Source organism: Macaca mulatta, chromosome 7 (genome assembly GCF_049350105.2).
Source record: "Macaca mulatta isolate MMU2019108-1 chromosome 7, T2T-MMU8v2.0, whole genome shotgun sequence".
Lineage (NCBI taxonomy): Eukaryota > Metazoa > Chordata > Mammalia > Primates > Cercopithecidae > Macaca > Macaca mulatta.
The window spans coordinates 54,689,487-54,702,303 of NC_133412.1; the positions used below are offsets into that span (position 1 = coordinate 54,689,487).

General features: G+C 34.5%; 1 protein-coding gene and 1 long non-coding RNA gene across 29 annotated transcripts in view; both read right to left on the minus strand.

Annotated features, from left to right (window-relative positions):
• Positions 1-12,817, minus strand: part of SCAPER (S-phase cyclin A associated protein in the ER) — a 568,707-nt gene that overhangs the window by 218,082 nt on the left and 337,808 nt on the right. The gene's annotated exons all lie outside the window — the stretch shown is intronic.
• On the minus strand, positions 2,362-4,637 carry LOC144330014 (uncharacterized). The gene is made up of 2 exons (XR_013395821.1): positions 3,883-4,637; positions 2,362-2,578 (listed from the first exon to the last, which is right to left on the minus strand). It is a non-coding gene; the product is annotated as an uncharacterized LOC144330014 (long non-coding RNA).

The following is a 12,817-nucleotide window of genomic DNA, read 5'->3' on the forward strand; positions in this document are numbered from 1 at the left end:
AGGCAGTTCTTTGTAGCAGTATAAAACAGACTAATACAATGTCCTTTACAGGAACATGGATGGAACTGGAGGCCATTAACCTAAGTGAACAAATGCAGGAAAAGAAAACCAAATACCACATGTTGTCATTTGTAAATATAAGTAAACATGAACACAAAGAAGACAGCAAAAGGTATCAAGGCCCACCTGAGGGTGGACCTTGGTAGGAGGTTGAGGACTGAAAAATTACCTATTGGATACTACGCTTATTACTTGGGTGATGAAATAACCTGTACACCAAATCCCCATGACACACAACTTACCTAAGTAACAAACCTGCATATATGCCCCTAAAACTAAAAGTTAAAGAAAAACAACAACTTGTATATGCATGTGTGTGTATATGTGTGTGTGTATGTTTACTACTTTGTAAAGAAAGTTAAAATAGTTATACTATTTTGACAGAAACATCAAATTCCCACACATCAAATATTTATGGTGTCATTCCCATTGAGTTTTTTTTTTATTTTTTTCTCTTATTAGCTTTCTGCTATGGTCTTAATGTTTGTGTGCCCCTCTCCAAATTTATGTGTAGAAACTTAATCCCCAGTGTGACAGCACTGGGTGTGGGTCCTTTGGGGAAGTAATTTAGGAGGTCTCCAATCTTGGGAACAGAATTAGTACCCTTGTGAAGGAGGCTTAAGAGAGTAATCCTATCCTACTTTTCAAAGGCAGAAACTGAAGCTTACAAAGGTTAATAAAACCTTGGTGAACTCACAGAGCCACTACATGATCTATTTGGAATTTGAATTCAGGCCCGTAACTACAAAGCCTGTACTCTCAACAGATGCATTCATTACATTGTTTCAACACTTGCTGACTGCATACTCATTGCCAGGAGTTTAACATGCAATATTTCATTTAATAGCCACACAATTCTTTGGGATGTGTCAGAATCTTACATTTTACTGATAAGATAAGGAAACTGACACCCAAAGAAATTAATTAACTTGTCCAGGGTCACACAATAACAAAACAATAAGTTCTAGTCCATGCTTTCAATATTGCTCTTAACTGCTTCCCTAAATACCTTCCCAATGATGATCCAAACCCAACCCACATCATTACTTTCAACAATCCTGTTTCTTCATAGTTCCTGGGAACGGAATAGAAAATAAGCTAGATGATTTACTAGAGTACAGATCTCCAAGTATCCATTTATGACTCTGTAATATCAGAGAAAAGGGATGCAGGGCTGGGGGATATACACCTAGTACTAGAAAGAAATACCTTTAAGACTTCTCAATTTTTTCCATGTGGCCCATGTTTATCATAACTAGAAAATAATGTGTTATATTAAGGAGAAATGAGTTTTCTACCTGCATTAGTTAATACACAGGGTATCTGTCATGGAGTCTACTAATTTAAAAGAACTGAGCTGAACTGAAGACAGTTAGCATCAAGATCCATACATGGGCAATTTCTCTCTCATTTTTTTTAGTGTCGTTATTTCCGAGAACCTAGACTTACATAAATGTGGTTAAAAACAGTAAGTATTTACTCACTGCATGAGGCAATCAATCACTCAGGTGAGCTTAGAGTAGAATATAGCCAGAGAGTTAGCATGATGGAATACTACCAGGCTGTTATAAGCAGAAACTTCAATAAGCACATCTGCTTACTGAGAAATAAAATCACTCAATGTCACATGTTGGGCCCAAAGAGCCTCTTATAATGCATTTACTTAAAATTAAAATTAAATAATTAATGGTCCTACTTCTGGCTCTCAAATATCATTTTCATGATATTTCTTACCTATTGTAATAATTGACATGCCTGTCAATTATTTTACCACAGTATTTTATATACTACCTTTCTTCAAGAGATATTTTTAGTATCTTTTGCACAGGTATGGACAAAAACTTAGGAGTATAAACATTTCTACCTGCATTAGTTAATAGACAGGATATGTCATGGAGTCTACTAATTTAAAAGAACTGAGCTGAACTGAAGGCAGCTAGCATCAAGATCCATACTTGGACATGGATGTTTTTGTTCCCTGAAATGTTTGAATGAAACCGATACTTGAGGGAAGTGTGCTATTTTACCGCTTTGAGTAACTTTCCTTAGCACTGTTTTAGGGAGGGGTGGTTAATCACAGTGTGTAGGTACAATACAAGTATTAAAACTGGCCTTTTCAATAAGCAACACTCAAGAAATTATGCATCTACAAGGGCAAGAAAAACAAAATGAAGTCTCTACCTCACTTTTTTTTTTTTTTAAGACAGAGTTTTGCTCTTTTTGCCCAGGCTGGAGTGTAATGGCGTAATCTTGGCTCACTGAAACCTTTGCTTCCCTGCAAACTTCGCCTCCCAGTATTACTTTTTTTTTTTTTTTTTTTTTTAATATGAGGCAGAGGCCAGGTGTGGTGGCTCATGCCTGTAATCCCAGCACTTTGGGAGGCCAAGGCAGGTGGATCACCGAGGTCAGGAGTTCGAAACCCACCTGGCCAACATGGTGATCCCCATCTCTACCAAAAGTACAAAAAATTAGCCGGGTATGGTGGTGGATGCCTGTAATCCCCCAGATACTCTGGAGGCTGAGGCAGGAGAATCACTTGAACCCAGGAGGAGGAGGTTGCAGTGAGCTAAGATTGCACCATTGCACTATAGCCTGGGCAACAAGAGCAAAACTTCATCTCAAAAAAAAAAAAAAAAAAAAAAAATTAATACCAAATGGACAAGAGACTAAAAATACAAGAATATCTTCTTAACTTTGCGATGGGATATTTTAAAAGGAGAGCAAAAACAATCTTTATAAAAGACAATATTGATAAATCTGACACACTAATATTAAGAAATTTTGTTCAAAGGAACCAAAAGACAATAAAAACACAGCTCAATAACAGGAGTAGATGTGTTTAATATATTTGAACAATCTAGGACTAGTGTCCAGAACACAAAGGAAATTCTAACAATCAGTAGAAAAATGTGTAAAAGATTTGAACAGGCATGTCACAAAAGAAGAATCCCAAATGGCCAATAAATATGAAAAGGTGCCTGAACCTATCTGCCAAAAGACAACTGTATGTTAAAATCTCAGCAAGATCTCACTGTCTACATACAGGAGTAGCAAAAATCAAAATGTCTGATAATAACAAGTGCTGGAAAGAAAGGAAGCAACAAGACTTTTATATACTGCTGGCAGAAATGCAAATTGGTACAATTTCTTTGGAAAACTGTTTAGCATTATCAAGAAAAGATAAAGAGAGGCATATGTTATGACCCAGGAACTCTGCTTGCTAGAGAAATTTTTGCACGAATACCAGGATACATGCTTACAGGCACATTTTTCATAAAAATAATCCAAATGTCCATCAACAGTGGAATGGATAAATACCACTGTGACAAATTCATACAATGGCACACTATATAGTAATGGAAACAAAACTGTACAACATAAATTCTCAAAAACATAAGTTTGATAGAAGGAAGCCATCAAAATATAGACAGTAGGATTCCATTTACATGAAGTTCAAAACTAGACATGTTTAACTAACAGATGGTGTTTAGAAACAGATCCTTAAGTGATAAAACCATAAAGAAAAGGAAGCCGTTTCTAAAAAGTCAAATTAATACTTTATCATAAAATGCAGAGAAATGAGTGTGATTAGCAAAATAAACAGGAGCAGACAAAAGCGTTCTGGAATGCTGACAATGCCCTATTTCTCAATTAGTAGTCACTGAGGTTTTTGCCTTCCTAGTTTTCATTATTTTGTGCAAGTAAGTATCTGTGTACTGTATTACATAAGGCAAGGGGTTTCAAAGATACATTTTTAAATAGTCCAAAAATAGTTAGTTTACATAATCATAATAGAAAATACCACTGAACCCAGAGAAATACAAGCAACAATGGGAGAATATTATGAATACCTCTGTGCACATAAACTAGAAAATCTAGAAGAAGTGGATAAATTCTTGGACACATACACCCTCCCAAGACTGAACCAGGAAGACACTGAATTCCTGAACAGACCAATAATGAGCTCTGAAATGCAAGCAGTAATAAATAGCCAACCAACCAAAAAAAGCCCAGGATCAGAAGGATTCACAGTTGAAGTCTATCAGGTATACAAAGAAGAGCTGGTACTATTCCTACTGAAACTATTCCAAAAAATTGAGAAGGAGGGACTCCCCACTAACTCATTCTATGAGGTCAGCATTATCCTGATACCAAAACCTAGAAGAGATACAACAAAGATAACTTCAGGCCAATATCCTTGAAGAACATCAATGCAAAATTCTCAACAAAATACTAGCAATCCAAATCTAGCAGCACATCAAAAAGCTTACCCACCATAATGAAGTAGGTCTCATCTCTGGGAAGGAAGGTTGGTAACCTACAGAATGGGAGAAAACTTTTGCAAACTATGCATCCAACAAAGGCCTAATACCCAGCATCTATAAGGAGCTCAAACAAATTTACAAGATAAAAACCAATAACCCCATTAAAAAGTGGGCAAAGGCCATGAACAGACACTTCTCTAAAGAAGACATACAGGTAGCCAACAATCATTTTTAAAAAGTTCCACATCACTGATCATTAGAGAAATGCAAATCAAAACCACAATAAGATATCATCTCACACAGTCAGAATGGCTATGATTAAAATGTTAAAAAATAACAGATGCTGGTGAGGTTGTGGAGAAAAAGGAATGCTTATACACTCAGTTTGATGAAGTTTGACTGCTGCACACAACTATCTAACCACCACCTAAAACAAAATACAGAACACTTTTTAATCACCCTAGAAATTTCCTTATGCCCCTTTCCAGTAAGTTATCCTTCTCTCAACACCTGCTTTTTGTTGTTTCTTTTTTAAAAATACAAACCATTTATAAGTTAAATCTGTCCTATTCATGAAATAACAATTCAATTTTTCTTTATAGTAGTCTTCCAAGGGAGGCTAGCTGAAAAACGTCTGAAAAACGTCTTCATTTTACTTTGGGCTATATACTTGTCACCTTCTGACAAAACATGGGTGTCACGCCAGCTATATTCAGTTATGTATCAGTTGCAATGAGGAAACAACCATGTAAGCTGAGAACATAGTGAAGGGATCAAAATAAGAGATTCCTAGTATTGAATGCTTCCCATTTCTTCAGCTGAAGAATTCCAGCTGAAAATACAAGAAGCAGAACCATGGGGTTTGGAAGATGGGCAGTGTCTAGCAGGACCTGAACACAGTTTTCTGAATATAATTAGGTTGAAAAAGCTCTTAAGGCTTACTCATTTATCTCTCTGAGCCTAGACTATGTAACTATATGTTACACAGTCACAACAGTTGGCAAAAAGAGGAAAATGGTAGGGAAGAGTTTCTACCTTTCTACCTTATACAGGTATCTGTGAATGGAATTTTACAAGATAAGTTTTGAAAATACCAAAGCATGGCATGGTTTGCTATAGGTATTACAATGTAAATTGTGATTTCACATATCGCAATTCACTTCAAATCATCAATGCTGCCAGCTATGTTGTTTGCTTATTCAGATTCAAAAGAATCACAGCTGAATCTCTATTTAAATTTGGCAGGATTCTATAAAGTCAGGAAAGGCAATTGGACAAACTCCATGTCCAATCCATCTGCTTAAACTGTTTACTTATAGTAACAGCATACACATGTCTCATGTTACTGATAAACCACAGAAAAGCTTCTGGGATGCTGTTACTATCCAAACTTAAATGTAATGTTTATCATCACAAAGTAATGAGAAAAGTCAATGCAAATACAGATCACATTGACTTGGACCAAATTTAACACAATGGTAAGAATAAGGAAAATGCTTTTGCATATGTAAGACTATTTTTTTAAACTCTTTTTTGAAATAATTGAATATTTCGTCAATAAAAGGGTCTTTTATTTGGAGCAATTTATTTTACCTTAAATTCTGAAAATTAATTTTATTGTTAAACATAAACATACAGAAAAGTCAGAAAAAATAGCAAACCTGTATTTTAATTTTACAGAATTTTAAGAATAATTTTAATTTGAACAATGTGTAACCAGTATCCAGTCAAGAAAAAGAAAACTAGAAGCATAGAGGAAGCCACCTATATGACTCTTTCTGACCACACATCTCAACCTTCTCTCTGAACAATCACGATCCTGATTTTTAGGAAATTTCTTTTTCTATTTTCTTTACAGTTTTACCACCTATGTGTTATTCCAAAACAATACAGGTCCTTTTGTCTTTTCTTGAACTTTATATGACTGGAATTGTAACAGTATATATATTTTTTGATGACTTGTTTCACTAAAGAGAGTTTGTGAGATACATACTGTTATCCATAGATGTAGTTCATTCATTTTTATTGTTGAATAATAATCCATTATATGAACATACCATAATTTGTATCTCCAGCTATTGATGGATTCTTGCACTATTTTCCATATGTGGTGATTATAAACAATGCTGCCATTGAACATTTGTGTATATCTTGCCTGGTGGATATGTGCATTGCTTTCCATGGAGTGTATGCCTAAAAGTGAAATATGATACACATGTCTACAAATTTAGTAGACAACAGTAGACTGTTTGCTACATGGTAGGCTCAACTTATGTTATCACGAACATTGTCTGTATGTTCCCATTGCTCTAGTTCTTTGCCAATACTTGGTATTTTCAATCTAATTTTTGTCATTCTGATAAGTGAATCACATTATCACATTGAATTTTTAATTTGAATTATCCTGATTATTAAAGAGGTTGACTATCTACACATTTATTTTTTAGCTATTTGGATTTCTTTCAGAATGCCTATTCTCTTGACCATTATCCTACTGGTTTAGTTTGTTTTTGCATCTCATTAATTTGTAGGAATTCCTTACATACTCTGGATGCCACTCTTTTGTTGATTATATATATAAAAAATATTCTTCCCTTCTATTGCTTGTCTTGTTACTCTCTTCCTGGTGTCTTTTGATGAACAAAAGTTCTTATTTTCAATGCAGTCCAATTTATCAAGTTTCCCTTTACTGTTAATTTCTTTTGTGTCATTTTCTTGTCCAGGTAAAACTCCAAGGTAAAGAAGAGATTAATCTATATTATCTTCTAAAAATTAGTTTTTTCTTTTTATATTTAGATCCATCTGGAATTAATTTTTTGTTTATGATGTGAGATACAGGTAACTTTTTTTAAAAAACAAGGATATTCAATCATTATAGCCTTTATTCACTAAATAGAGCATACTTTCCCACAGTGTTCTGTGGTGCTTCCTTTTTCCATATGTGCATAGGCAAATACCTCACATTTCACGGATCAAGCATATATATACAAATGGTACTGCTTATGAATTCAATTATGTTCCATTCTTCTTTTTCTCCATCTTATCGCCAATAGTACACTATCCTAATTACTGTGGCTTTATAAAAAGTGTTTATACTTGGTAGAGCAAATCTTCCATATCGTTCCCTCTCCCCCTGCGCCACAAGTCTCGCTCTGTTGCCCAGACTGGAGTGCAGTGGCATGATCTTGGCTCACTGCAACTTCTGACTCCTGGGTTTGAGCGATTCTCCTGTCTCAGTCTCCCAAGTAGCTGAGATTACAGGTGTCCACCACCACACCTGGTTAATTTTTTCTATTTTTAGTAGAAACGGGGTTTTGTCATGTTGGCCAGGCTGGTCTTGAACTCCTGTCGTCAAGTGATCTGCCCGTCTCAGCCTCCCAAAGTCCTGGTCATATTGTTCTTTTTCAACAGGGTTTTGCACACTGTTTCATTGGATCTTTGAAATTCCGTATTTTACAATCTGCGCCTAAATATTGTTCTTTAGAAATTCTAAATAGTGTTTTGGAATTTCCAAAGAACAAAGTATTGGACTTTTAAATGAGATTTCACTGAATCTACAAATAAGCTTGGGCAGAAAAGGAAAACATACCATAGTGAGTTTTCCAATCCATAAACATTATAGATTTACTCCTAGATATTTAATATTTTGGTAATATACAAATATAATTGATTTTTATATACTGCCCATTGTCTAGTATCCTTGTTAATCTAACTTATTTGTGCTAATATTTATCTGTAAATTATTTTACATTTTTTATGTATATCATTTGCTAACAATGACTATTTCACTTTTTCTCTCAAATCTTACAACTTTTATTTATTTTTCCACTAGTTAGAACCCCCATTTTAAGCAGAAGTGTTGACAGCAAATATTCTCTTTTGTACACAATTTCAAAGGGAAATTTTTCAACATTTCACTAGTAAATATTATTTTGCTATAATTTTTTTGGTAGATTCAATTAGTCAGATTAAGGAAATTCCATTCTATTCCTGGTTTACTATGAATCTTTACCATTAATTGATGCTGAACTTACCAAACGCTTTTGCTGCGTCTTTTGAGATGATATTTTTTTTCTTCTGTTAATATATCATAATTTTCCAATGTTAAAGCAAACTCAAGTATCTTGAATAAATCCAACTTTGTTGTGATATATTATCCTTATTAGATATTGCATGATTCAGTTTGCTAAAATTTTGTTTAGAAATTCTGACTCCACATTTATGAATGAGATTGGTTTACAATTTTACTTTCTTTAGTTTCGCTGTGACATCTGCGAATGTGGATTTCTTTTTATTTACCCTGCTTGGGCATAATTGGGCTTCTTGAATCTGTAAATTGATTTGTAAGTTTTGGGAAGTTCTAAATGATGATCACTTCAAATACTGTTTCTGCCCTATTTTCTTCTCTCTTTTCCTTTTGGAGCTCTAATTACACAGAAATTAGACATTTTCACCATATATTACATCCTTCTTATACTCTTCTCTTTATTTTCCATATCTTTTTCTCTCCATGCTCAGTCTGGATTCTTTCTTATGATCTATCTTCCAGTGCTTGGCTTATTCTACTGTTACCTCATCTATAATTTTTGTAACTTTTATTACTAAAATGTTCAGTTCTCAAATTCCAATATTTTCTCAAATGTGCTATATATCTTTTAAAACAATTAATATTTATATCTTTGATCATGATAAGCATAGTTCTGGAGCCTCTGCAGGTCTGTTTCTATTGGTTTTTATGCATGTTGTCTTGTCCCTTTGTATGCTTAATTACCTTACTCTACCAAACACTACATTTGAAATTTATTTTGTTGAGAGAATTTGAGACTTAGGTTGCTATTATCTTTCTCCAAAATAAATTTTCCAATTGCTTCTGTTAGCCACCTGGGGTATTAGCAATTTAGAATCATTTTAATCTTTTTTCAGTGATTTGGATTTTCCCAGCCACCTACATGATTTGAAACTGAGTTGTCTGTGTAATGACTGGTGTACTTCCTGTCCACCCTTTTTCCTTGTACAGTCCTTTAAGATCCCAAACCAAAACATGAGGTTTTTTTTTTGCCATAGTCCCTACCATTGATTGTCCTAGATGCCCATATTTTTTTTTCTCATCAGTCCTGCAAACAGTCTCAAAGGAACTAATCAAACTCATGTCCACTTCTTTTGGATCATCAATGGTACCTAGTCCAAAAATGTCAAATTTCTGGATCTTGGTCCAGTAATTATTCATTACCCTGTTTGCAGTTCAGTTTTATTTCATATTTTATCTAGTTTTATTGTCATCAGTGGAAGGACAGTTCTGAATTACCTACTGTCACTACTGCTAAGTCCATTCCTATAGAAATTTTCAAGCTTGCCTTTTACTTCCTCAGAAGATAGCAAGCATAGTTTTGTAATCTGTGACTAGTAATAACAGAGCCTTGCAGTTCTAGTTTCTGCTTACTCATCACGACTTACTTACTTTTGGGCTTATCTTTTCACTATGGCTACTTGTCCTTGTAAAATTGTTTAACAGAAAGTATCTGAGGCCTAGAATGAAGGTGTCTTCTTCCAATGAGGATTTGTATTCTCTTCTAATTGATTCCTAAAGACACCACAAGTCAATCTAGGACAACTTTAAACTCAATTCACCATCTGAAATAATACAGGTGATGTGAATTTGAGCAGCAAATCTGTGCCAGGGGTTGGACTATGGGTATAAATTCTGCATTGTGCCGAAGTGCTTTCTTCATAGTCCTGAGAGTGGGATGCAAAGGTTCATCATTATGTGATGGAGTAGGCTGATGTGGTCTTATCTTCATGAAAGGAAAATCGGAAAAATCTCCTATTAGACCTCATACTTAGGCAGCCCTTATACTTTTACTTTCATCACCTTACACGATGACGCCTGTAAACCACAACCCACATTTGCCAATCTGGCACATGGTTTTTGGGGCAATTAAGTTATAAGCACAACTTTCTAAATTCTTGCTTTTTCCTTGGACTGGGAATTCTTTAATTTCTTCTTAGCTATTTGATGCTTTTAAGAAAACTGCTTTCTTCCCCACCCAGCATTTTCAGATATTTTTGTCGGAAGAGTTGGTACCAGTACCCTAGACCAAAGTATGTTAGTAAACAGAAGCGGCTTAAGATATTTTTAAAAGCATAACACATAAATAAAGCTTACACACTTTTAATTTCTGAATGAAATCAGAAAACCCAAAAAAACAGAAGGAACCTGAAATGCATAGTAAGTACTACAAAACCCGGGTCTCCTCAGTTTCCTGACCCCTTCCATGACAAGAGCATTTCTATACATCACAAGTTTAATCCATTAGGTCTAAAGTAGTTCTCCGAACTTTAGAAAAATTATCTAAAGAAACACTGTGTCAAGCGATAGTAGAAAGCATCCATGTTTTGAGGTCTAAATTAAGCAAATAAAGACTTCAAGATTCATCTCTCACCATTCCTCCATTAGTGCTTACACTTGCCCAAGTTCTACTGTCTTACCTTGTCTCTTCTAGACTGTCTTCAAATATCCTTCACTGGGTACCTGGCTTTGGCTCTAATGAGTTTGTTACTCCAGGTAGTTTTCCAAACAAAAAGGAATGGCTATTTACAATTCCTAGACTGAAATCATAAATATCATCAGCTGAATTACACTGAAATGTCAGTATTACTCTACAGAAGTCTTCATAACGTGAGTGTGTCTTGGCTAGGTAAAAAGGATTTCAGTTTAAAAGGAGCAAAAGGATCTTATTGTAGGTAAGTCTAAACTCTTAGGTGGTCCTGCAGTGTATACTCTGAGGACAGCTTTACAGCAAGGTTCCTGACACAGACCATTTAGACTGGGAGCCAGACAACATTTTTCTCCCCCAAATTATAAGAAACCAGAGGTATTTCAGTAAATTGCCCCTTTGTGAAGGAAATAACTTTAGGTGAATTTTGATACTGAATACCTTTCTTATATAGATCATTTTGCCTTTTCCTCAAAAGTTCTATTACTTTAACCTAAAACAATATTCATGAGATAAGATACGTGTAGCAGTGTCTTCAAGCAATTGCCTTTTAATTCAAAGTACTCTATCCTTTACAAAAATAATCAGTATATAATAATTTTAAAAAAGATCAGAGATTTTTCCCAAAGCACATTGAATCTTTAAATACCGCATTCTAGCAAATGTGTGACAACTACCAGTTTCTGAACCTCTGGTATCCTGAAAGGGATGTGTTACACACAAGAACTGACTTTACAGCTCTGTCCTATTCAGTGAATAGGCTGCTTTCGGTTTCTTCAGATGACTGTACTATCTGATGCCAAAATGTAGTTGAGCACTACCTTATAAAGTTGGACATTCATATGCCTGAGAACCCCACAATTCCACCATTGAGACATATGCCTTAGACTAGAGCAGTGATTCTCAAAATATGGTCCTTGGACTAGCAGCATCAATATCACTTAGGAACTTCTTAGGAATACAAATTCTCCAGACCCACCCTAAACCTACTTAATCAGAAATCTGGGGCAGGAGCCGGGGGCAGCAATCTGTGTTTTAACAAGTTCTCTAGGCAATTCTGATGCAGACGAAAGACTGAGACCCCCAACTTTAAAGAAATTCTTGTTTATTTACTCTGATACAAGAATGTTTGAGCAGCACTGTTTGCCCATGCTTGTGTGCACTCTCTCTCTCTCACATACATACACAAACTCTCTCTCTCTGAAATGTCCATTGTCAGAACAGATTTAAAAACTGTAGTATTAATACAATGAAGGACTTACTCTACAGCAGAGAAAAGCAATGAAAAACAGCTATAAGGCTAAAAACTTAGAACCATAATTTTGACTGAAAAAATAATTGCAGAAGTCTATCGTACAATATTTTATGAAGGTCAAAACTAACTAACGTTATTTGACAATACATTTACGTGATAAAGCAATAAAGCTATTTCTAAAAAAACAATGATACACCTTTAATTCTGTACAGTATTCCCTTTAAAGGAATCAGGAATGGGGTGAGAAAGGATCATATTGAGAACCACAAATGTAGTGGTAACAATCTTACTCCTAAATTGGGTGGTGAGTTCACAGCTGTTCACTGTATTTATGTTATTTTTATTACAATTTCTTTTGTATATATCAAATATAACATAATAACCTTTAAACCTAGAAAACAAAACAAAAAACCAAAAACTACAGCTAATAAATGAAAATAGCCATTACTTTAAATAGAAAATTAGAAACCACCTAAATATTATACTTTATGTAAAATGTGATATGTTCATTCCATTAAAGGTTTTTAAAGACACGATAAAGTATTTATGATAAAACAATGTAAAAAAGTCCAGTAAAATGTTTAGAAGAAGATACCATAAAATGTTATCAGTTGATATTACAGGAAGTTTTATTTCTTCTTTGTACATTTAACATTTTCCTATAGTGAATAATAAATACTTTAAAAATCACTGAGGATATTTAAACTATAATTGAGATATTTAATGATTCTAAGTCATTAAAG